Source organism: Drosophila arizonae, chromosome X (assembly GCF_054131065.1).
Source record: "Drosophila arizonae isolate 15081-1271.41 chromosome X, UAZ_ARI_1.0, whole genome shotgun sequence".
Classification (NCBI taxonomy): Eukaryota; Metazoa; Arthropoda; class Insecta; order Diptera; family Drosophilidae; genus Drosophila; species Drosophila arizonae.
In genome coordinates, this window is record NC_142927.1 from 16,247,072 (window position 1) to 16,273,067 (window position 25,996).

Consider the following 25,996-nt stretch of genomic DNA (forward strand, 5'->3'; position numbering starts at 1 on the left):
TACTCGCAACAAACAAATGAATCGACAGATAGGCAAACAGACAGTTTTAGTATGTACGGCATATACTACTTACAGCCACGCCTCCTTCTGCCTGTTACACACAATCGCACAAGATAATTATACATCTTATACACATTCTCAACGAGCTCAGGGCATGCAAAGAGATCACAAGAGATGCACAAAGTAATTCAAGCAACCGAGAGATCAGGGCTCAAATTCCAGCAAGAAGCAATACGATGATAATTATTATGCATTATATAGACATCTAAATATACACATGTATATACATCTTACTTGCATAATAACCACACCGATTACTTTGCCAATACCAAAATTCGCATTTAGTCTTTTAATACTTCATAATCTCTTTGATGCGTTTCGCTGACAATTAACGGAATCTAATTGTACAGTTGAAATGAGTTCATTGACGACAGCAATTAAATGAACTGAAGCACCTCGGCAATTTATTAGACACATAAATATGCAGGTTAATATTAATAATAAACAAAGAAAATATTTCACGAAACCACACGAATTTCATTTGACGCAAATTTATAAAATGCGGTGTGAAATATTTACAATTGCATAACTCAAAAAAAAAATAAAATAAAATAAATAGAATAAATAAAATACATTTTGAAACAAGTCGGGCACTTGCCGTGCCGCAAATAGAATTATTGGACAAGCCCACACGCACAAGCACACACGCACACACACACACACACACACATACATCCGCAAGCATTATAGAATGGGTAGAAAAGTTTTGGATTTGCTTTGGAGGCGGTTGGCTGCTTGGTTCAGGGGAAGGCGAGCCACAAAATATAACAAAAACAAACAAACATTAAGTATGTGAATATGTGAATATAAATTAAAAATATTCACGTCCTAAAATCATAATCATAAATGCCGAGAAATTGCAAAATGCGCGCACATCGAAATTATTAAAGCTGCCAAATAGGTAAGAAATCGTCGAGCGAGCGGAAAAGATAGACAACAAACAAACGCAAACGCCACGGGCAAATAGTCAGAGTCAGATATTACAGTAGTACAGTAGTACTACATTGTAGTACATTGCAAGCCCCACAGCCCCACAGCTCCAGCCCCTGCCCCAACCCCAGGCCCAGATCGAAGCAACTGTTCAAATAGTAGCAGCTCGCAAATGTTTCGATATGGCGATATATAAAACAACATATGAGCTAAGCTGATATATAGATAATACCTCGCAAAATTCTCTGGCGAAGTTCAACGAATTGTTGAACCGAATCGAGTTGGAGCCAAGCTCAAATATTGATTAATTAGTATAGACAGCATAAATAAGCCGAGTAGCGAATTGTACGAGAAACAAATAACGCAACACACGCAGAGCAACAAAACAAATGAACTTGGCCAGAGAAGCGCATAGAAAACTGCAGAGAGAGGCAAGTCGAAAGGCAAAGCGAGAACCAGGTCAGTATTAAAGAAATCAACTAAAGAGAAAACTAAAACTCAAGCGAGAACCAAGGTTCAAGGTGACGCCTGGTGAAGGCAGCCATAGAAGCAAACTAGAAGTCAAATGTGAAAAGCTAAGCTCAAAAGAAAATAGAAATAAAAATCAAAATTAAGTTAAAATACAAACTAGCTAGTTTATGGCCAGTAGATAAGTGAGTTTACGTTTTAGTCAGAGTTGACAAAAATGCACTTAAATTTCATTCATAAAACAAAAGATGAAAACAAATTTAAGAAAAGTGGGCAAAGAAAAAAAAATTTTTTTTTTTTTACGAGGTACTTTAACAGCAAGACCTGATAGTCACCCTTTCAAGTCTCAATTTGTCGTAGATATATATCTAGATAGATAGATGGATAGACAGATAGAGAAAGATAGATAGGTAGCAGATAATAACATATAGGATAGATAACTAGATAATTCGAGTTTTGCAAAATAGTTTTATATGAATTTAAAGTAATTCCAATAAGCTCAATTCCGATGATAGTACGACTGTTTAATATTAACTTATTTGCAGTCTCTAAATGATGATGATGATGATGATGATGCTGTTGATATTTTCCAACTCATTTAAATGCATGCAACTAATAGCTCTCTGGGCACACAATGTAATGGGGGGATTGATTGCTGTTTGCTAAATGGCGTCATCTAACGGTGATCTGTTTGCCGCTGGTGACATCTAGTCGAGCATTACATTATAAAGTGACTTGCCAAAAATCGCATGATGTTCTTGCCAGTCTTGTGGACACGCGCAATTTGGTTGACCAGCAAGTTCTTGGCAGCAATGCGGCTCCCTCTATCCGGTCCGGTCCGCCCACACAGCAACAGCAACAAAAGCATTTTTAAATAATCAGAAAAAAAAACAAGTAAGAAAGCTCTAGTCGAGACTGCTCGACTACGAGATCCCCTGAACCCTTGGAGCAATAGATATTTCAATAATTTTTCGCGTCTTTCAGCTTACACAAGAAACACGCACACACACACACGCACGTACGCATACACAGGCATACATACACACACACACGCATACAGACACAAACGCATACACACACTCACATACACACACACATACACAAACACATACATACACATACACAAACACATACACACACAAACACATACACACACAAGCACCCACGCATAAACACGCATGGGCTGCAGTGTGCGCTTACTATGAGAACTTAATTGTTTAATAACTTTTTTTATGGACGTACGATCTTCATGAAACTTTCAGATTATGATTATAACGTGGATATGCATGTAATTGCCAAAGCACAAGTCTCTAGTATTTGAAATACGCTTTTTACAAAAGTGAGGGTGAGGGGGTGAATTTAAGGGTGGGGGGTAAATTTTAACAAAAACCGAAATTGTATAAATTGCATATAAGTATACATTAAAAATTTGGAGACTATAGCAATAAAGGTGTGGAAGATATAATTTTATAACTGGTTTTCGATAAGGTTTTTCATCGATAAAAAAAGATTGGGATGAGTTATCGATTTTTAATGATAAACTTGATATGCGCGCTGTAATTACGGACATTTGAAAAAAAATTTGAAGTCTCTAGCTCTTATATCTTCTGAAATCGACGCGTTCATACATACGGACAGACGGACAGACGGACAGACGGACAGACAGACGGACAGGGCCAAATCAACTCAGCTCGTCACCCTGATCAAGAATATATATACTTTGTGGGGTCTGCCACGCCTCCTTCTCCCTGTTACATACATTTCAACAAAACCATTATACCCTGATTTCCCATTTTCAATGGGTTCAGGGTATAAAAAGAAAAAAACGAGAAACAAGAACAAAGAAAGGCAAAAATCAAAAACAGAAAGTAAAAGAAAATGGTTAGGCAAAAACCGAATGTCAGAAAAACACGAAAATTTCTTGTGATTTTCAATGTTTCCGCTTTGATGGATGCATGTGAGCAGCTTCTACGGGGCGCTTAATGAATTTCTTTGCCAAGAAAAAAAAATCAAAACGGACGTTTACTCAATTAAAGGCCACGCCCTCCTGCCAGCCGGGGGGGAGGGCTTCGGGGCTGTCAATCAATGGCGACAAAATTGCAAATGCAGCGTCATGTAAAAGTCTTCAATTAGAATTTTGCACAGATTTCTGATTGCAGATTTTTCGATTTTACGATTTTGTCGATTTGTCGTCTGTCCGACTGTTTGAACAGTAAGACCCAATTTTCGATTGTATCAATTGACAGCAATTAAGAGTCGCAGACGTCCGGCCATTAATTATCATTAGCAAGCAGCAATTGATGATTATCGTTAGTTTGAGAAGACTTTTGTGATTTGGTGCGCGGCGGCAGAATGAAGCAAATATGTGTAATTATAATCAATTCAATTATAAATTTCCAATTGCCAAATGCCGTATATAGAAACGCTCGCCGTCTGCCCAGGAAGCTCTACCAAACAAATTAAGCACAAGCCAAACAAATGCCAACGGCACACAACACAGCGAAAACAAATTGACGCACACGCCGGAAAAACATTGAGATACAATTGGAAAAAAGGAAACCAAAAAGTGCCTCACACAAATACAAATACAAATACAAATGCAAACACAGATACAAATGTTCAGCCAAAAGCCAGAAGCCAGAAGCCACTTAATGTGTGTACAAATAATTTTATAGCTTCTTCTCTGGCGCAAATGCAACTCAATTAAATTGGATTAGTATTGATCATAGCTGGCGAATTAATGAACCAAAATTACAGTTAATGAATGACTTCTTCGATTACGATAATATATACGGCATTTGCGAACTTATACAAAAAATATTCCAGTCAAGCATTCCACACACAGAAAGCAGCATAAACATTTAAAACTGATTTTTCTCAAATCTCCCAGCAATAATAAATTTAATATAAATTTTAAAAAATTCTTGGAGTATTGAACTGTCGCTATATTTATAGATCATATCTGGGTGAGCTACAACGACCTATAGTGCACTCCGATTTATGACTCAGACCACTTTATGCCAAGCTACTCTCTTGTTCTGTGTAGCTTTTGATGGGAGTTACTCCGAGCTCAGACTCAGAGGTCTAATTGGACTCGATAGAGAGATATATGCTGAGCTGTTTCTCGCTCAGAAGCAACTAGTTTTAGTTTAAAGTTCCTTTCTAATACCCTATGTATATTATTGCGATACTCATTGGTGAAATGGGAGCAGGGGGGTAATGGGAGCACAAATGCCCTTTATTTGTTTATCGTATACCCCTCGATCGCTGTGGTGTTTGTTTATGCCTCAATGCTCTCCTGCAGTTCGCTTTATAGAGGATATCACAAGATGGCCCTCAATATATCTTGCTTATACAATAGTCCTTACATGAAACAATTACTATCTCTACATCTTACAGGCTTCAAGTTATATTGTAGAGTCAATATATCGAATTATATATCGATAATAAAATCAAATGAGTTATTGAAAACAACCGTTAAACTCGTATAAAACAAAATTGTATATTTCATGCGGACAAATAGAAGAGCGGATAGGATTGCTCAAGACAGCACCTGCTGATCAAAAAGAGATATAAACATTATATAAGTAATATATGCTATCTAAGTAATCCTTATATTTAATCAAATTTATAGCACATAAAAGCACTTACATTTGAGTAAAGAAAACTCAACCTGATTAAACACTTTGGTATACAGACTCAACAATTCCCATTCTATTTTTTCACTTGCAGTGAATTTTCCAGTTCCAGTTCAGTGAAATTTCCAAATCCAGTTCAAAAAGTCCATTCAAAGAAGGCAGTGCATACATAAGGCATTCTTGAAAATTCACTGGAAAAATATGCTATTACTAAACAGTTTATTGGACTTTCGTCTCGCTGTGCTGCCATTTTTTGTTCGTCTTCGACAGAAGCAGACGCAAACTCATACGCCATGTGGCACCATAAATATTTATAACGAAAGCAACCTTTGGTACGCTGCGGCGCTGCCAAAGAAAATTCAATCAGACAATAGTTTCCGATTGCAATTTGTTGATACACAGCATATGCGGAGCGCACGCCCACGCACACGCACACGGCCGCCCACCCTCGCCCACTGGTGCACCTGCATCAGAGATAATTAATTATACATATATTTTAAGCTATAAGTTAATTACACTTCAAACATGGGGTGGGCCAGCGGGAGTGGGAGAGAAAACACTCTTGACATTTCGACCTTTTCACACACTGTAAACCGAATAGAAAGCGAGCATATGGGTTGTTCGTTTCAATTTTAGTTTATTAATAAATTAAAGCACGAAAGAAGCTAGAAATAAATTATATCAAATGAGAAGAGCTTAGTTGAACTTTTTATAATTCCTACAACTGTTTTTTTTTTTTTGCATACAGAGTAGCTAGTAGTCGCGCATACTCAGAGCTATCAGAATTTTGTATTTTCATTTTCATTTTAATTTTTTTTTTTTGCCTTTTGCAAAATGACTACGACAAATCAATTAGCGGACCAGCATGCCAAGCAACAACAGCAACAGCAGCAGCGCAAAGGCTCAAAGAGTGGCCAACTTTGTATGGCTTTTATCTGGCCCCGCTTGGCGAATATATCTATATATATATATACACTATTTATGTATGTGTGTATGTGTGCATACATAACCCAATCAATTGGCCAATTTGCTGCTGTAGTTATAAGGAACTCGTACATGTGCAGATTTTGTCCAGATGTTGGTGCCATGGGCTCAGTTCATTATCACGTGTTAAATTCAAGTTTCATTGCTAAACATAATGAAATTTATGTACAAACATGTGTATTACACACATTTATTTAAATGTATTCATAAACAGGCACACACATACATATATATGTGTATGTGTGTGTATGTGTATGTATGTCAATATTTGTTTGCCTCAGCTGCTGTTGTCCCGTGATGTCAGCATCAGCTTGAGTGGGGTTATTTATGAGTATATATGGACCATTGCTCTGGACCCCAAAAAGATGTTTAGTATATGTCTTTTCTCTCTCTCTCTCTCTCTCACTCTCTCTCTCTCTCGCACTCTCTCTCTCTCACTCTCTCTCTCTCTCGCACTCTCCCCTTCTCCATCTCTCTGCCCTAATTGTCAGTGAGTCATTGTTTTGTGTCCAAGATGTCCGCATCTGATGTGAGATTATGCTAAGATTTTGGTTTGACTCGTATGAGATTTGCAAACGAATTTGTACAACAATTTAGTTGAAATTGCGCCCAAACCACGAATTTGACTGTCTGCCAACAAATGTAAATTTCACCCAGCTAATGCAGATAGAGCGGGCATATTGGACTGCTGAGTTTACCAGGAAATATCTGGAGATATCCTTTCAGCATATGCCAGCAATTGTCAATAAAAATAAATATATATATATATATATATATATATATATATATATATATATATATATATATATATGTATATTCATATATCACATTGCCAGCTCAACTTTTTACGTAGCCTAGACAACAAATCATTGCAGGCTCTGATTGATGCTTAGCTTGGCCAAGTCTCAGCGAGTATTAGTCAGCTATTGCCATAGAGATGCCCGCTTATCAGTCAGCTTTCCGACCTCCGCTCTCCGCCTCCCGCTTTCCGCTTGGGGGAAGTTCAGTTCCCCATTTGAGGGCTGCCTTATCTGCAGCTGTAGCTTATTTATTGTTGGCTCAGTGCCTCATTACTATTTGCACGGTCTCTTGGCGCTGGCGGCAATGCAGTTGGAATGCACCGTCAGCTGTACAAAGCGGCAGCAACACCTGGCGCTGCTCAGTATCAATTGCGCCCTGCCTCTGCCGGCCTGGTTGCGGGTTGCGGGGAGAGGTAGATGGACGTAAATAGGCGCATAGCTACTAAACGATAAGGTGGGGCAGGTGATCTTCGGTGGTGCAAGCAAGCACCAACAGCAGCAGCAACCAGAGTGTGCAGCAATAGGTCTATTTCGAATTGAAATTGAAATTGAAATTGAAATTGGTAACGCTATCGTCGATTGCCATTTGGCTGTTTATGGCATTTTTTGCGCCTAATTAAACGCAAATCGCAAATTCGCAAACGCACTGAGCATATGTAAAACTGTCAGACGGGCAACGGAGCCGGTACGTGGCATTTGCCAAGGAGACGGCTGCTAGGTGGGGCAAGCGGTTGGCAAGGCGAGCCAAAGCAAGGCGAACCATGGCAAGGGCATGCAAAATTACCACAAAAGGCCAACACACAGCACCATCAACAGCAGCCACACCAGCAACACCAGCACACGAGCAACACCATCAACAGCAGCAACACGAGGCAACAGGAATATATAAAATCAATAAAAATGTATTTTTAACACAGATTTCGTATGAAAATTATGTTGAAGTAGCTGAGCTGGGCGAGAAATGATTATAATAGCTGGTTAGATTTGGCGTTAATCGCGTGTGAATGCATCCATCCCTTTCGCTTTCCTTTCCCCACTGTTGGCTCAGCCGAGGCGTGTAAATATAAAATTTATGAATAGTTCAGCAAACAACATCAGCTGCCCAGATGGACAGCACTGAAACGAGAGATATGAGGTGTGTGTGTGTGTGTCTGTGTGCCTGTGCGAGTGTGTCCTCCATCTCAGAAGCTTCGCTTCGCTTCGGACAGTTATCTCGTTCAAGAATTTATAGACGTGCGTTGCTGTCAAATCGATTTTCAATCGCATGACGCAAATTAAACAACATTTATGCATAAAAATATATATATAAAATTCTTTTTGCCATTTATATGAGTATTTCTATATATATATATTTATATATTGTAGTATTACAAAATGCATAATTAAAGCGTAGCATTCGTTACCCTCGATTTACTTGTTTGGCTAAATGAAATTTTCATGCATATGTAATACCCAATTTCAAGGGCTCCCACACGAAATGACGAAATGTATTACAAAATGACAAAAATGTTATTTCGATTTTGCCATTTTTTTCCCCTCTTTCTCTTTCTTTTTTTTCGCTTTTTTGCTTTTTTTTTGGACTTTTTGGCAAGACCACAAGCAAGTGGAGGCTATGCCAGCACACGTTTCGGCCTGACTGCTGAAATGTTTCTAATTAGACACAAGATTGACGGGCAACATTCACCAATGCCACGCCCCTGCCTCCGTCTGCCTCCAGACAGTGCCAGCAAGGAGGAGGAAGAGCAGGCGTCAGCAGGCGAGATTGTGCTTAAATGTGAGATGAGTTCGTAATTTGGTGACGGGATGACTGAATGACTGGATGTCAGATTGACAAACCGAACGATCTGGCCATGGCAACATGTCATGTCCAATGCTGGAGGTGACGCCCACTTGACGGCCGGGGCGAAAGTGTCAGCGCTACAAAACGATCTGGATTAAGGTCTTATGCAATCTGATCTTTTGTAATCCTTCAACCAATTCATTTCAATATGCAACACGTAAAAGGCAATCTCAAACAGATAAACAAAAATTAATTGTTTAATATATTTAGCTTTATCTTTCATATCAACATTACGGACTTGTTATAATTGTGTCGCGCTCAGTCATCAAGTTATCAGCAATTTATTAATTGTTAAATTAGAATTTCAAATTGCTTGGCCTATCCGACGCTAACGCTATTCATTGCTGGATAACACTAATTGATCGTTTAATTAATGAATATTGAATGCATTTTTAATCACATTCACCTGTATCAATTCAATTGCATATTTAAATACTTGATTACATTACATTAATTCTGCGTAAGATTTGTGAACAAGCTAAGATTAATGAAAGATCAGATATATACAAGGAAAAGGTCTGAAGTTCAATGGAGTAATGCAACTAAGTGATATATTAAAAAAGATGATATAAAATCTTATTATCAATTGAGTATAATTGTATTAAGTATTAGAGATAAATATATATTTAATTGAAGATCTTCACTCAAGATTATGTTGAGATCTTTGCAAGATATATCTTCTTTCTATTATTATAAATTGATGATCAAGCATGAATTTCAATTGAGCAACAATATCATCTGAAATATCTAGATAGCTTTAAACAAATTATTACAGCAAAGTGCGCATTGAATTGAAGATCAATCAATAGAATGAAGAATCAATCAAACTGTAGATTTGTTAAGAAATGAATAACAGAGATAACACAGCTTCTTTGTATTATTAAAATTCATGATTAAAATGAAAAACCTCTTAAAATAAAGTTCAATTGTGCAACACAATGAAACGATAAATCCAAGTTTTTAAACAAATGGTTATATCTTTTATAAACATAGAACTAGTCAACAATTAAATACGCAACAAATTGAGAATCAATCATTTAATCTGCAGAAAGTTTGTTATAGCTTCAGAACTTTATTCTATTGCTATGAAAGATGATTCAAAGCAGAAAATCCTTAGATCTCTAATCAGAACTTGTATAGCTTCTATAATTTAAGAACTTATGCTAAGCACTGCAACTAAATGCGTATCGAATTGAGGATCAATCAATATTGAATTGCTTTAAAGCCCGTTTACATTGTCACTAAACCAACGAACGACTACCGATGCTTCAATGTCAAGCGAGCCATTATGTAAGTAAGTGTGTGTGCGTGTGTGTGCGTGTGTCTTTGCTGTGCACAACAAATAATAAAACTTGGCAGCAATTTGATAACTTCATTGCTGTGAAATGCAAGCCAGGCACGCGATTCCCACTGCATTCGAATGCTCTTCTACGACAACAATCGACGACAAATGTCTATAATTTTCTGGCAATTTGTACAGAGAGCCAAAGTGCAAGGGGCACACTTAGTCGTTGGATAAGAGCGTGCTCTCATCACAACGTAAGTGTGTATGTGTGTGTTTGTCTGTGTGTAGTGCTTCTGTTGTGTGCCAAAACATAGCTTGAACTGAGATCAACGATTGAGGCCAGGGGGGCGGCACTTGACGGGTCGATAGCATAACGAGAGATACATTAAACAACATCGTTTAACGGGCATTATAATTATCGGCAATCAATGCAGCTAATTACGTAAGCGAGAGAAACGAGAGGCAGAGAGACAGAGAGACAGAGAGGGAGAAACTAAGCCAGAACCTTGACAGCTGCACTCACCGAGCCAAGCTCGGCATGCGATTACGGAACTGGGCTTTGGCTCATGTCATATCGTCGCATCTAATGTCTCATGCAGGGCACGCAATCGCAATCGCAATCGCAATCGCAGCACAGCGCAGCGCAGCGCCATAAAAGACCAATTGCCGGATAGTGAACGGCTTGGCCAGCGGCCAACCATTATGAATGTCAAATATTTGGACGTTTCAAGTGAAAAAGCGCGTAACAAGTGGCAAACAGAGACCAGCAAAAAAGACCAAAAGACCAAAGGCGACGGCTGACAAGTGACAAGCGATAAACGGCATTAAAGGCACGAAACGACCCGAAACGCCCAACAAACAAAAGCAAGCAGCTTGCCAGCAGCACACCGATCAGCAAATACTCTTGATAAGCGTTGGCTCATGACTAAGGCTAATGTCGCTCAAGTCATGAAACGAATCGTGGCTATATGATCTATGCAATCAATTCATTAATTGAGGCAACAAATTGATGTGGTTTCAAATACAAAAATATCGCACAAATATTCCGTAAGGGTATACCGTAAGCTACAAAAACATTTAACCACATGAATGTGTCTGTCTGTCTGTGTGTCTGCGTTCGTATGTCATCTAAGCGACCGCGAATATAGCCCAGCAGGCAACTGCGTTGAGCAAAGCACACAATGTCACTCATACATCGTGCATATAACGTATCCGCACAGTGGGACCAGACAGTGGGCACAGACATGCCAACAGCAGTTATCTGCCCATTAACTGCTTAATCAATGCGGCAAAAGCATGAGAAAATATATGTACACATATCAAGAGGCGAGAAAGTGCATATATTATTAATATAAATATATTTGCATATAATATATTCTATGAGAGCATGCATATTATCAATGTGTTTCTATACCTTTCCCTATGCATACATGCATACATATAACAAGCAGAAACCTCTTAGAAGCTTAATGCTAGTAACTTTTGTAAGAGACAAGGAAGTAAAATTATTTCCTAAAAATACTAACTATACCTATACTAATAATACTATAATGCCAATACCATACTACACATATACCTATATACCATACTATGTAAACTAACTGCATCGCAATATAGTAAACACAAATTACAATCCCTTTTCGAGCTCTCTCTTTCACTGCCATGGTTGGCTCATGACTCCCTCTTTATCCACCATTAAGATTGCTATATCTCTGCACTTCTTGGGTATTTGTTTTAGTCTAAGGCCGTTGAAATGTTTTTAAATGGCTTTTTGAAGTCTCTTTCTCCATCTAACTGGCGATATGACATGACATTGCTGCTCAACACTTTGGTTTGTTATTTTTACCGCTCTCTCTCTCTCTCACACACACTCTCTCTATCTCTGTCGCTCGCTTTGTAGGATACCAATCGTATCCACATCATTCAATGTGGCGTTCTTGGCGCGTCTCACTTAAGCCCGTTGAATTTTAAATGGGCAGCCAGACAGACATCCGAATAAAAGACAACAAAAAATAGGAGGAGGAAAAAGAGAGAAAAAACCGAGTAGATAATAAAGCGCCGATAGCGAACTAATATTTCAAGAGCCAAACAAACTGTATATTGGCATTGAGCTTGTCCTTAGACTATTTTGCAAATTGCAAAAAAAAAAAAAAAAAAAAAAAAAAAAAAAACAAAAAACAAAAAAAAAACTAAGAGAAAATTTAAGAAGTGAACGTGAAAATAATGAAAATCCAAATGCCAAGCGAGCATTTTAGGCCGTCCAGCGGGTGGCCTGCTGATGGCAACAAAAGGGTTTTGACAAGGACACATTCACAAAGCACTATGGACGGGGCACATGAAAAGGATTCGCAGCTGATGGCTTCACTTTGCGCCTGGCTGCATTTCTGGTCCTTGAACTTCACAGCGCCAAGCAAATACAACGAACGGCTTGCATTGAAATTCTTAGTCTTATGTACACACTTATATATATGTATGTATATATATAGGTGTATTTGTATATAGAAGCATTTTCTTTACTGTTTTTGTGCTGTATATATATATCTAAGAGTCTCGGCTGCGCTCACTTGGCCAACATGGCCTGACAACTGTCGTCCGGTGTGCAGTGTGCGGTGTGCGCTGTCCGGCATTCAGCGATAATAGCCGCAAAGTTGCGACGGGTTGTTGAACCAAATATGCCAAATGAATTGCATTCAGCCCGGGCAGCACGTCCAGAGTGCAGCGACCCACGCACAGGAAACACCTGAAACTGCAACTGCAACAACTTCAGTCCTGAGCACAAAATCTCCAGCTGCTACAGATCCCACAATTGAGAGGCTCAATGGATGCTGAGCTAGATTAGGCAGTATATCCAGCTAGGTTTCTATATAGATATGCCTGCGATCTTAGATATCTTAGATCTTAGATATATAAAATGTACAAGCTTCTATATCAGATATGTTAAGCTAAAACTGTTAACTACAAGCTACACATTACTGCCTGACAGTTAACAGTTTTAGTTTAACATATTCAATTTAAGTGAATGTTTGTATATAAAGATGCGTTCACTAAATGTTTTAGATAAATTTTAGTGATAAAACTTAATATCAATATTAAAAAAAATAATAATAATATAAATTGATTTTAATAATAATAATTATATTAATTTAAAATTATTAATTTAAAGTTATTCTCAATGTATTGAGGTTATCCATTTATAAGTATTATTTATCAGTCGCACTATTTTTTACGACCGCTGGTTGTATTGTTGTATATCCTTAACTTAAAAGACAAATTTGTGTCATATAACAGTGCCTAATTCATATAAAATATAAAAAGCAATCAGTTAATGCATTCTTATATATTTTTCTAATAAATATAAAAATATGTAATAATGTGAGGACCTCACGAAAACATCTGCCTGCTTATATTATATCACTAGATAATTACATACATCAGCACAACAAGTTGATAGAAGAAAAAAAAACGACTGTGCGATTCTCTTAAGACAAATATCAATCAGCTGGCATTTCGTTGCCTCCTGTTGCATGCCCCCAATCACATGAAACGCGCATCATAGGCATTAATTGACGCGCCTGGCAGATTTGTGGCAAACGCTTGACCTTCGCATGCCCTTCGGCTGGGCCCACTTCCTGCCGCGCCCTCAATCTTCGCTTATCTATTGTGTATAACATATACATATAGACACACACGCACACACACACTCACACATGTGTGCATGCATATTTTGTCAGTGATGTCAGTAATGCGAATCGATAAAAGGCTATCTATCTGTCGAGCATGAGGCAGGCAGCAACAATAGACAACAGCAGCAGCAGCAGCGATTCGGGGGAGCCAAGTAGTTAAGTAGTCTCAATATGAATGGCAAACAGATTGTCCAATGCCTACCTGCAGCTAGATAGGCTGATGCGATGCGATGCGATGCGATGGAAACGGAACTCGGCTTTTCAATCTCAGTCGAAGCATTGTGATATTGATAATGCCACCAAGTTCTTTATAGCTTATTGCAATTGCTGTCCAATAGCCCCAGCCACTTGAGGCTTATCTGGAGCACTTGAGAACTGATTATATGTCCGCAATGCCCGCCCAATGAAAAAAAATAAATACAAAAAAAGAAAAAAAAAAAAAGAAAACAAAACAAAGCACTGATTTTTACAAGTATATTACGTATACGTAAAGCAGTAGCAATAACGCTACTCACCCTCCTCGCACTCATGTTTGTATACCCTCGCCACGGGAGAGCTAATCGCAACAAATATACCCATAATAATAATAATAAATAATAATAATAATAAATATTTATATGCACAAATTGAAATTGTGTCACTAAAAGGAACTTGAGAAAATTCATCTCATATTTAATTATAGAGAATTATATAATATATAGAAAAATTAAATAAATCTATAAAGAATCTTAAAGAAAAATTTTGTAAAGTATACTAAATTGGATTGAAATTATGTTGTACTAAAAGAATCTTGGCAAATTCCACCTAAAATTGAGATATTGACAGCTTTGATAGTCTACCAAATTAGATTGAAATTGTTGTACTAAAAGAAACTTAGAAAACTGCACCTAAAATTGAATGAATCCATAGACAATTCTATTGACAGCGAGTCTTATTTTTGACAAGTAGAAATTGATAAACTAAAAACAACTCTAAAGCGAATGCACCTAAAATTTAAATCTTATTGACAGTGAGACTTATTATTGACAAGTTTGATAAAGTATAAAGAGTTTCATAGAAATTTCTTATCAGTTACTTCCAATTTGCAACTATCGAACGGTAAGAGTATCTAATGGCGTCACATTGAAAACACCTCTGCCACCTGTATTTTTTATGACTGGCTATAATACATAAATATGCGCTCATAAATTTAGTACGCATTATGATAATGACATAGGAAGCTTTCGAATCGCCACAAGGCGAGCGGTGGGTGGGGGGTGAGTTGCGACCGGAAGACCTATTGCATGGGCTACTCTAGAGGGTTGGGCAGGGGGCTCATTTCTTTGTGGGCGTGCCTCGGGGGCTGCACTGCATGTCCAAGTCTCCAGTGTCGGCCATTTTACGTCGTGGCACTGCAGTATTATTATTTTACACATACACAGAGAGGGACACAGAGAGAGAGAGAGAGAGAGAGAGAGTGAGAGCGAGAGAGTGGGAAAGACACACATAAAGTAGTAAATAGATGCAAGCATTTTGCACATTTGCAATGGCATACAATTTGCGCCAGTTCCTGTGGAGCAGACCCGAACCCGACTAAACCGCAATGGCGACAAGGGAGAGCCCAGCTCTAACCGAAAGCCGGAAATAAACTGTTCGCCATTTTTGCTGCCAATGGGTTCAGTGACACAGTCGTCCTATCGATCGTCACATAGATTGTCTTTGCCAGCCAATGCAGGCGCATTATCAGCCCGAGTCGAGTTTGTTGAACTAGTAGAACATTTTGCGGAAATCGAATGAGTAGGTAAACAAAACAAATACTTCAATTAAGATTGTCTGCAAGGATATGTAATTGAAATGTAGGATATATAACATTCGTATGTTCGTATATCCTTGTGTAAGATCTACCCATGACTGGGCATTTTCCTTATGTAATATTTTCATAAGAAATGGAAGGAAGCTTTTTCTAGTTAACCACATTAAAATGTATAAAAAATTTCAAAATTAATTTCCTTTTATTTTTAAGTTTGTTGATTTATTTATTTAATTATTTCTTTATTTATTTTTATTTTTTTATTATTATATTTTATTACTTTTATTGTTATTTATTTATTTTATTTTTTATTTTTTTTTTATTTATTTATTTTATTATTTTTTTTTTTTTTGTTTATTAATTTATTTTTTAATTATATTTTTTTGAATTAAAATATAATATTTTTTATTTGATATATAAATGCAATATTCAGATATGTGCATTTAGCATGTGACAGTTGCTAGCTTTAGTATGAGTTTTTAATTAATATGATTATAAATATGATTATTGTCTAAGTATATATATATACATATGTGTGTGTGTGTGTGTGTGTATGTATGCACCTGATCAGCGTAACTACACTACAGCTCTTGTCGTTAGCGACTTTAAACGGTACTCGACACTAGATTTTTATGGCCAGCAGTTTAGGAATTTTTTTTTTTTTTTTTTTTTTTTTTTTTTTTTTTTTTAGCTGGAGACTTGGTTTGCGTCTAATGAATGGCTTTTGACAACTTATTGTGTGGCCTGGTGTTCTTTCCCTTTTCAAATGCTCCAACTGCCTGATGATATGAGAAGTGCGATAATATGATTGATGTTGCTGTGTCTCTCTGTGCATGTGTGAGTGTGTGTGTGTGTGTGTGTGTGTGTCTTGTCGTAAATGGAGGCAAATATTCGTCGCCTGTTGTCGTCGACGATGTCCGCTAATTTGATGCGCATACAGTGCGCCCTGCCCCCAGCCAAATGTTACCCTTACGATGTCATCCTCTCATTAAAACAAAAACAAAATAAATATAAATATAAAAATGAAACAACAACAAACAGTTTCGTGAGAAGAGAACGAAACTCATTTTAATTAATCAATTTGTATGTGGCTAAAAGTGCGTCGTTCGACGTGCCGATGTTGTATTTATTTCTCTATGCCTTGGCTCTGCTTGTTCTTGTTGTTGTTTTCGTTTGTTTACCATTTGCTTACTTCATAAAACTGCAATAAATTGACAACGATTCTGGCTAGAAAGAGCAACAGAAACAAAAACAAAATAGAAAGAAAAAAAAAACAAGAAAATTGCCTGCGAACTGTTGTTGCCCACTTAATTGTCATAATTGCCTTTACATAAACGGTTTTGGGCTTGCAAACAGTTGCCAAAAACGAACAAAAAAAAAAAAAAAGGAAAAAAATTGTTACGAACTGACGTAACGGCCAAAGTCCGCCAGAGTACTCTCGACTAGCCCTTTCCCTTGAGATGAGTGCTGGGTGTGAAAGGCAAACAATTTGTTAACAAACTTTCCATAGATAATAGACATATGTGCAAATTGAATCAAATTAGTTTAATCAAGCTTAAATAAATGATAGGCACACATTGGCGAAAACTATTTGCATATTTCTTTTTTATATGCCGCAGCTCTGCTAGACTTAAAGACTCGAAACTACGATATCAAATCCAAATATTTTCAGAGCTGACTAATAATCTGCGGCCTATATATGGGGTGAATCAATAATTCAAGTGCCCATTCCGATGCAGGTGCTGATGCATTTCGCATGCATTCGTTTGACGAAAATGCACGTTCAGAGTCGTTAATCCTCTGATTATCCATGACATACAGCACGCGAGCCATCTAGTTAGCTCTGTCTCTTTCTAGCTGCAGCTCTCACCCCGCACCACACCCTCCCGCTTTCAGCCGTTTCCAGGTAGAAACTTGCGTAAAGCATGTTCATTTAAGCCCCACAATGAACCGACTTAGCTTACGGAAACTGGCAGCAGGCAACTGGCATGTGACTGCTGATGAAAACGTGTCCATTCTTATCGGCTACTGAAATAAACGCACGTCATTAAGCAAACAATTAACCAGTTCACAGTATGATCAAAAACTAAAACCGATTGACTAGGCTATACTCTGTAATCAGTTGCAAAATCATTTCAAATTTAAAGTAGACCTGAAAAGGGGAAAGATTATATAAGATCTGCCTAAATTTATAAGAACTGCATAGAAAGGCTTGTTGCTTATAGTAAGTAAATTCTCAAAATAATCAAAAATCGGAGTCATTTGATCAAAGCTTTGAGATTAGGAATACTATATAGCTGAAGCTAGGAGAACTGCATAGAAAGGCTTGACGATAGGCTAATAATGAAAATGAGATATTTGCTGTCAGCGACAGTTTTAGTCTGAGAGCTGAGTAAAATTTAGTTACAAACAGCTATGAGAATTGCATAGAAAGGTCTGTTGCTTTTGGTAGGTAAATAATCAAAAGGAGCTAATTGCTGTCTGTAACACTTATACTCTGAAGTAAGTAAGCTAAGCTTAAAGTTCAAAGTCCTGAATTGAGAATACAAAATTGATAAACCCCATCAATTACTTGAATTTATGAGAACTGCATAGAAGGGAATAGTTACAAAAATGAGCTATTTACTGTAACATTCAGCTGTGCAGTCTGAGAGCTGAGTAAAATCAGAGTTCAAAGTTCTGATTAGACATACAAATTAAGATATATGCGAATTCCATACAGTAAAGACGACAACTTCAATGCCCTACAAGCATTAACAGATGAGACATGCCAATTCCGAGAGTTCGCCAAGTAATTGCGAAAAGTCTTCGGCAAACAGCTGCAAAGGGCGAGCGCTGACAGGCACGAGGGTGCTCGGTGGCCCTGCGCTGGCAGGCCCAATTGGCTGATGAAGTGCCTCTCAGGCACATATCGGATGCTGAAGTGGCCGGCCAACCGGCTGTGTGCTGTCCAGCTGTCCATCCGTGCAGTTGTCCAGTTGTCCGTTTTGGGGCAATTGGAGCCAGTGGACAGCTCCGGCTGTCAGCTTCATAACGCAAATTGCTGTGTTAATTGTTTGTTCGCCAAGCGGCTTCAGTTTGACAGCCGGCGGAGATAGCTGCTGAATCGAATGAGTTCATGAGTGGCAGATGAACAAAAAAAGGAGATGGAGATGGAGATGGAGATGGCTGCTGTAGCTGTTGCTGTTGCAATGTTGCTAATTGTGGCATTAGTAAATACAATTTTCCCTCTCTCTAGTGTGTGTGTGTGTGTGTGTTTGCCTGTCAAATGCCTCAAATGGCTGTCAGTTAGTCAATCTCCCGCCTTACACTCACCCGCTCTCCTTTCCTCCCTCCCTCTTCCTCTCTCTCCTGTCAGCTTGTGGCTGTTGATTGATTGGCTGCTTTGATTGATCGCTAAGCAGGCGCGGCAAATTCAATTTCGAACCAGTTCAAAATGATGATCATCATGATTTTAATCTTGTTAGTCACATTAACAGACAACAGATGAAGCACACACACACACTCACATACACGAGCACACACGCACACTCAACATAATTGCTGCTAGGCAGCTAAAGTCTGTCAGATATTCAAGTAATTGAAATATAGTTGTCAAAACATACTCAAAAACCTCTTGAAAATTCTTCGCTTTATGTTTTGACAAGCACACGACAAGTGGCATTCCGATGCACAGAACTTGCCTCGGCCCAAAAGCTTGTTAACCACTTCGATCAACAATCAAACAAACAATTGACGCTGGGAAAATCACTTTGGCTTACTTCAGTTTTTGAATATGCTATCGATTCTTTTACATATTTATTTAGTAGCTCAGCTTCCACTTGTGACCTGAGTTATATAAGCCATTAGGTCTGTAATATCATAAATCTGTATAGCGGCTTTAACTTTTAGCTGTTATCGATAACTTGACATCGATTGTTTGTGTTTTTCAGGCGCTGCTGAATCTCAGCTTGCAGTATTTTTCAAATCTTGTGCGTCTATAATATCAAAATACTTATAAATCTATTAAATTATTTTACTATTAGCTCTTATCGATAACTAGATATCAATTGTGATCGGTGAATTACAGCTTGAAAATGTCAGTTCTGAAAACTGTTATATCAAAATTTCTATAATTATAATTTGCTTGTTGCTTTAAATATTAGCTGTTATCGATAACTTGCCATCGATTGTGATTGTGATAGGTGAATCACAGCTTGGAGTTGTCACCTAAGTTCTGAAAACTGTTATATCAAAATTTCTATAATTATAATTTGCTCGTTGCTTTAAATATTAGCTGTTATCGATAACTTGCCATCGATTGTTTACGCTTTTCAAGCGCATTTCATAGTCGACTCTTTCTTAACTTGGCTACGGCTGTTACAACAACTATAGCAACAACAACGACAACAACATGCGCTTTATTTCGTCAACGGCGCGAACATTACAAATTTGTTGCGCGTGCGCAGCAACGACAGCGCGTCGCAGCTGACGCCGACGCCGAAGCCTCTGTCGACGCTGTCGATAACTGCGCATACATTTTGCGAATTGAAACGGGCCCGCGCGCGCGCTCGGTTTGCTTTGTCCAGCCAGCGATTTTCTATTTCACTTTTAATTTCCACATCATCGGACTTGGTACGCCGCCGCTGCATCTACTATGTGTAGACAGTTGCAGTTGCAGTTAACATCGTGTGCCCCGTCTGTGCGTCCAACTGGCGGCACGTCTTTGTCAGGGTTGCCAGCGTGAGTTCATTTTAATTGCCAGCGCATTCCTTTGCCGTTGCTGGAGTCGTTGCGAGCCTGGCCCAAGGGGCATTCAAGCTGCGTCAGACCGTTTGCAACAGGCAGCCGAAGGTCTGCACTCGAACGACACCACTCAACGCCAGCCCCACATTCATGCACATGCCTATCGAGCACTATCGTTCGATAAATGATTGTTGGCGCTGAATGAAAAGTCATAGAGAATGCGCTTAGACTGACAGGCGCGATTTAATACTAGAAATAATTGAGATTAAGATTAAATGCTGGTGTATGTGACTGTGAATGTAGAGTGGGTACTGCGAACGATAGTTATCGTTAGCTATAGCTATCGTCATCTTGAACGTTATCGTAATCATTTCAAGAAAACGTACAAATTTTAGGATATGCTTCATTTAACATTTTTTTAATAGTTATCGTTTATCGATAATTACTAAACTAGTTAATATTAACCATAATCTGCAAACTTAGCTGATTGTCGTGTTAAGCTTCATAAAAGCGTATTTGTGCGAGTTTACAATAACATATCGATATCAATATCGTGTATCGATAAGCAGTATTCGATTATAAAATCATATCGGCGATTTCAAATAATAATACTAATCTACCATAATGCTAGGGCAATACTTTTTTTACTTGCCCATCATAGTTGTTTTATGTCACAAAAGGCCTAGATAGTTATCGATAGCTGAGCATGTTCATAAATTGTGATGCTCAAAGCATTTCTATATATAGCAACTGTTTTATTCGCTTTTGTTGCTAGACATGTTTCCCTCAAAGCGGCCACAGACACGCGATTTACAAATATGCAAATACATAAGCGCGCAGGCCATAAATAATCGATAAATGAATGCTCACGGGCTGTTTATAGGGTATTTAGAGAACGCTATGCTGAGCTTTGCAGCAGCGGCGATTGTAAATGATTTGCGAGACGCAGTTAACTTCTGTATCTGTCTCGCGATATGTATCTGTATCTGTATCTGTATCTGTATCTGTATCTGTATTTGTGTCTGTGTGTGTGTGTGTGTTTGTTTTTAATTTCTTAGCTACTCCGTTCAGTGTTTTTGTGACTCGCTGGCTTGCCTATTCACAGTCACCCTGCCACATTTGGGCGCAAACAAATTAATTTTTGCGCCTACATAAAGCTAATTGACTTGAATAGCGGGCCGTCGGGCCGTCGGGCCGTCGGGCCGTCTGTGTTGCTTGCGGCTCTTAATTGTGGCCACAATTAATAAAGCCGCCGCTCCGAAAGTCAGCTCAACGCTATCTGCATCTTGGTGGCGCCACCTACACCCGCAGCGGCCGCAGCAGCCGCAGTCGTAGTCGTAGTCGCAGCGGCAGCCGGAGCAGCCGCAATGAAAGCTGACAAAATGCCGCTTGACCTACAATTTGTCAAGAGAGGAGGCGGACAGCCGTGAGCATAAAGACGCCCATGTGCTGCACGTGTGATTGGGTCAACTCAGGTGGCGCCCTTAGCGGAAGCGTATCAAGTGCATGTCACACACACGCACACACACACACACACAGGGGGCGAGGCAAAAACTATGCCAAATGCTTTGGTTAATTAGAAATCAATTGAAACGCATATAACGTATAAGTAACTAGCTAGCAACAACAACAATCTGACGACCCAAATAAGTTTCCCATTGCCTCAACCCGCGGCGCCTGCGTCTTCAACATTGTTAACGTCGTCGCTGTCGCTGCTGCTGCTGCTGCTGCCGCTGCTGCTGCCACCGTTGGGTGGCATGCAAACCAAACTGAATGCAATGCAACGAGAGAACCAGTTTCTCTGCACAGCACAGAACCCGCCACATCATCTCTCTCTCTCTCTCTCACACTCACACACTCGCTTCACCTCTCGATCGACTCCTCCCCAGTTTTATCGTTCATTTGGTGTGTCAACTTGGCTATCTTAAAAATGCTTAATTGCTCGACTTGCATAAAAAAAAGCAACAGCATACGAAAGAAGAGTAAGAAAATAAAATTAAAAACTAATTGATAGCCCCGAGCAGAGGCGGATCGAAGCACTCGGAGAGCGAGAGCAAACACACTGAGCAACAGCCTTATCGTGACCACGTTCCCCCAGCTGCTACAGGTGCAAGATCACACCTTCCACACAATCGCCCAGCTGTCATCGCGCAGACAATTAACAATCTGTAATAATGTCAACTGATTGGACGGGCGCAATAAGTTTTAATTCTGTAGAGGACAGAGAAGTCATTTAAGGTGCCTTCAATCAGGATCTATCGAATTACATTGCAAATCACTTTTTTTTGGAATTGATTTGCCCTGTAACCAATGGGATTTCATGGTTGTATGAAGTTGAGGGACGTGGCCAATCGTAAGCTGTGCATAAACTCTCAAGCAGACTGAGTTCATCTAGACCGACCATCCATTCATGCATTCCGCCCTTCCATTATTCTACAGTACGCCAATGCCTCTTTTCATTCGCCTTTTCTTACCCCAAATTCTGCTCTCGTCCGTTAGGGTGTGAGTTTTTTCGTCCGGTCATCCCACCATTCGCCCGTCCGTCGATCTATCAGCCTATCCGCCCGGGTATCCCAGCCTACGCCCGTATTGACGGGACGTATAGACGTCCGCTCATCCCACATTTCGTGCGTCCGTCAATATATATGTTCATCTCTCCTTCATTCCATGTATCAATCCGTCCGTCCGATTATCTCCACCCATACCACCTTTCGCCATCTGCCCGCCAATGTATCTGATCCTCCATCCATCTGTCATTCCATCAATCTATTAGTTCATCCGTCCGTGCGTTCCCTCTTATGTCCGTCGCATCTCATCTTTCGTCTCTTCGTCCAATCTATCTGCCCCCCCTATACTTCCTCCCATTTCGCCGCCTACATGAACACCTCGATCTCGAAATGCACAACATATACATGTAAAATATGAAATTTATAGCGAATTTGATAGCACAAGCATTCATCTGGGCTTCGTTTGTTTTCCTTGTGCCTGCACCTTACATAATAATAATAAAATAACAATAGCAAAAATAACAGCATTATAAATATGAATATAAATAACATAACGAATCGTTTGACTATCGTATTGCAAGTAGAATGCGAGCAATTTCTTTGTTATTGAATTGTCGCAAGTGACACGGACACCCACACCGACACACACACACCCAGGCAAACAGGCAAGCAGGCAGCCCCAACTGCCCCACTCTTTTACCTTATGTACCTTCTCATGGGGCTCGCGTCATGCCACATTTTAGTATAGTTCAAGTTCCAGTCGAGGTGTTTGCCACCCAATGCACAATTTGCATGCATGTCACGTTCTTCGGCTTTGAGTTAGACTTTGTCACCTGCCTGCCTGCCTGCCTACCTACCTACCTGCCTACCTGTCTGTCCGCCCCCTCTGTCACGCACACACCTTGCGCTGTCGTCTCATAATGCATAAAAGACTAAAATCAATTAACAAGCAAAGTCGATTTCAATCTTTTGTCAGTGTGTGTGTGTGTGTGTGTGTGTGTGTGCTGGCTCTCCAGATCTTTATGGATTACCTAAATCCATTGAAAAGATGCAAGTTGCAAGTGGAGCCTGCTCCCACACCACTGCGGTGTTGCATGCAGCGCGTGTGTCAGGCTGCGGTGGGCGGCTCTGATATTGTTAAGTTGTCAAATTGGGCTTGGGCGCAACGCATAGACAAAGTTGCAATTACATTTTGCGCCTCATCCTGATAAAAACGTTGGCGGCGCTGCTAAACGTGCTGCTTTGTCTGAATTTGCAATGCGTGCTGCAACAACAACAGCAGCAGCAACAACAGCGGCGGCAGCAGCAGCAGCAGCAGCGGCAACACCACCAACAACAAGAATGCGGTCACAGTTCATTGAACCGCTAGAAATGCAATGCAAGTAGCTCATAATGATGCTGCAGCCAGATGATTATGATGTTAATGACGTGCCACAGATGCAGATGCACACGATAATGATGATGCTGCTGATGATGATGACGATGTAGACGATGATGGGGTTTCAGTGGCAACTGGCACTTTAGCGCGTCAGTTAGATGAAAAAAAAAAAAAAAAAAACACCTCCAGCGGCTCAAGTATCGAAGCAGAGAGAACACAACGATTTGACAATGGAAGCAAAAAGAGTTGTCAGAGGTGCATATATAATATACAATATATAAAAATACATATGCCCATACATATGCATGCATATGTGTGTGTGTGTGTGTGTGTGGCACTTGAACGACAAAATTCAATGCCAAAAGGGTAATATTATGCGATATGCATGTCTATATGCAAATCACACATGTGCTACGAATGCCTGGGAAAGGTCAGACTACAGTGAAGATTCGCTAATAAACAACCATTCAACATAAAACATCATTTATGGTTGTTGAGAAAAATAATTTCAATAGGTTTCAAAATTTAGTAAAAATCTAGTCTCTTTCAAGTCTTTAAACTAGGTACAGTGTGGACTCTACTAACGGACAGCTTCGTGACTGCATCTATTTTCCATTCGAATTTCGGAAAACCAGTTTAAAATGATATATAATTTTCGTAAATCATTTGAGTGTTTTCCACTCTCAGTGAATGCATTCAAAAATGAAAAGCGCAAAGATAAATTTGCATAATTAGATTAACAAAAAGATATATATATTTGAATACTCCTAGAGTTTGATTAAATGATAACGAAAACTTTTACACTCGTATAGTATAAGAAAAAGTTAATCTAAGCCTAACTTCTCTAACAAAAGTGTAAAATGCGTTTAAATAATAATCCCATAATAATTTTAGTCACCTAGTATAAGTAGGGTTTATTAAATCGCTGTCTGACTTCTGCAGTATACGCTAAAGATATATACAAATAAAAGCTTATACAGCATAAACTAAAGATATGTACAAATAAAAACTCTATACTGCATAGGCTAAAGATATATACACATATGTATATTGTATAAGTAAGAGTTACCCCATACCTGTCTTATACATACAGCATACACTCAGTTTGTATTGAAACCAATTACAAATATTCTTTCATCAAATTATCTTATAACTTAAACTTTTTCAGATGCCACACATATTTTTATCTTCAGCCAGATTCCAACTTCCTCTTTTCGCCCTCAAATTGAGTTGAGAAATGCTCGAATGAATTACTAAAAAATAAAACGAGCAAAAAATCGCAGCAAAAACAGCCGGCAAAAGGCAAAGGAGAAAAGATAACAAAAACAAAAAAAAAAAAAAAACAAAAAAACGGAAAACCAAAAATCTCGCGTCTCAGCCGATTCCCACTTGCAGCTTCGACTTCCCATCCAAGCAGCTGCTGCTTGTGCTTCTTTCCAGGCTTCCGGCACCCTTTGATCTATTTTGGGCTGCCGAGTCGCCCCAGCGAAGGGAAGCCAATGGAGCCCGTATGCGAAACTTCAAAAAATTAATAATAAACAAAGTCATCCATGAACTAAAAACACAATAAGAATCAGTTCTATTAACGTAAGAGGTTACGTTAGCTTAGTTACTCGCACTTTTATATATAACCAACTAAATGAGAAATCTATATGAATAAGGCTGATGTAAAAAGGATTTGACTGCTGTTTTTTTTTTTAATATTTTTAATTTATATATACATATATTTGAAATATATATATTTTTATATGCATATAGATTATAAAATTGCCTTAATATAAGAAGCACATTTGTATAAGATAAAGCTGTATAAGAATATTCATAAGGATAGTCTATTTTCTTTTCTTTTTTTTTTTCAAGCATATAGTGCTTTAAGATCTATATATAAGACCAAAGTCAGATGTGCAAA

General features: G+C 38.8%; 1 protein-coding gene across 10 annotated transcripts in view; it reads right to left on the bottom strand.

Moving 5' to 3' along the window:
* Positions 1-25,996, bottom strand: part of rut (adenylate cyclase rutabaga) — a 45,247-nt gene that overhangs the window by 17,505 nt on the left and 1,746 nt on the right. The window lies entirely within an intron of this gene.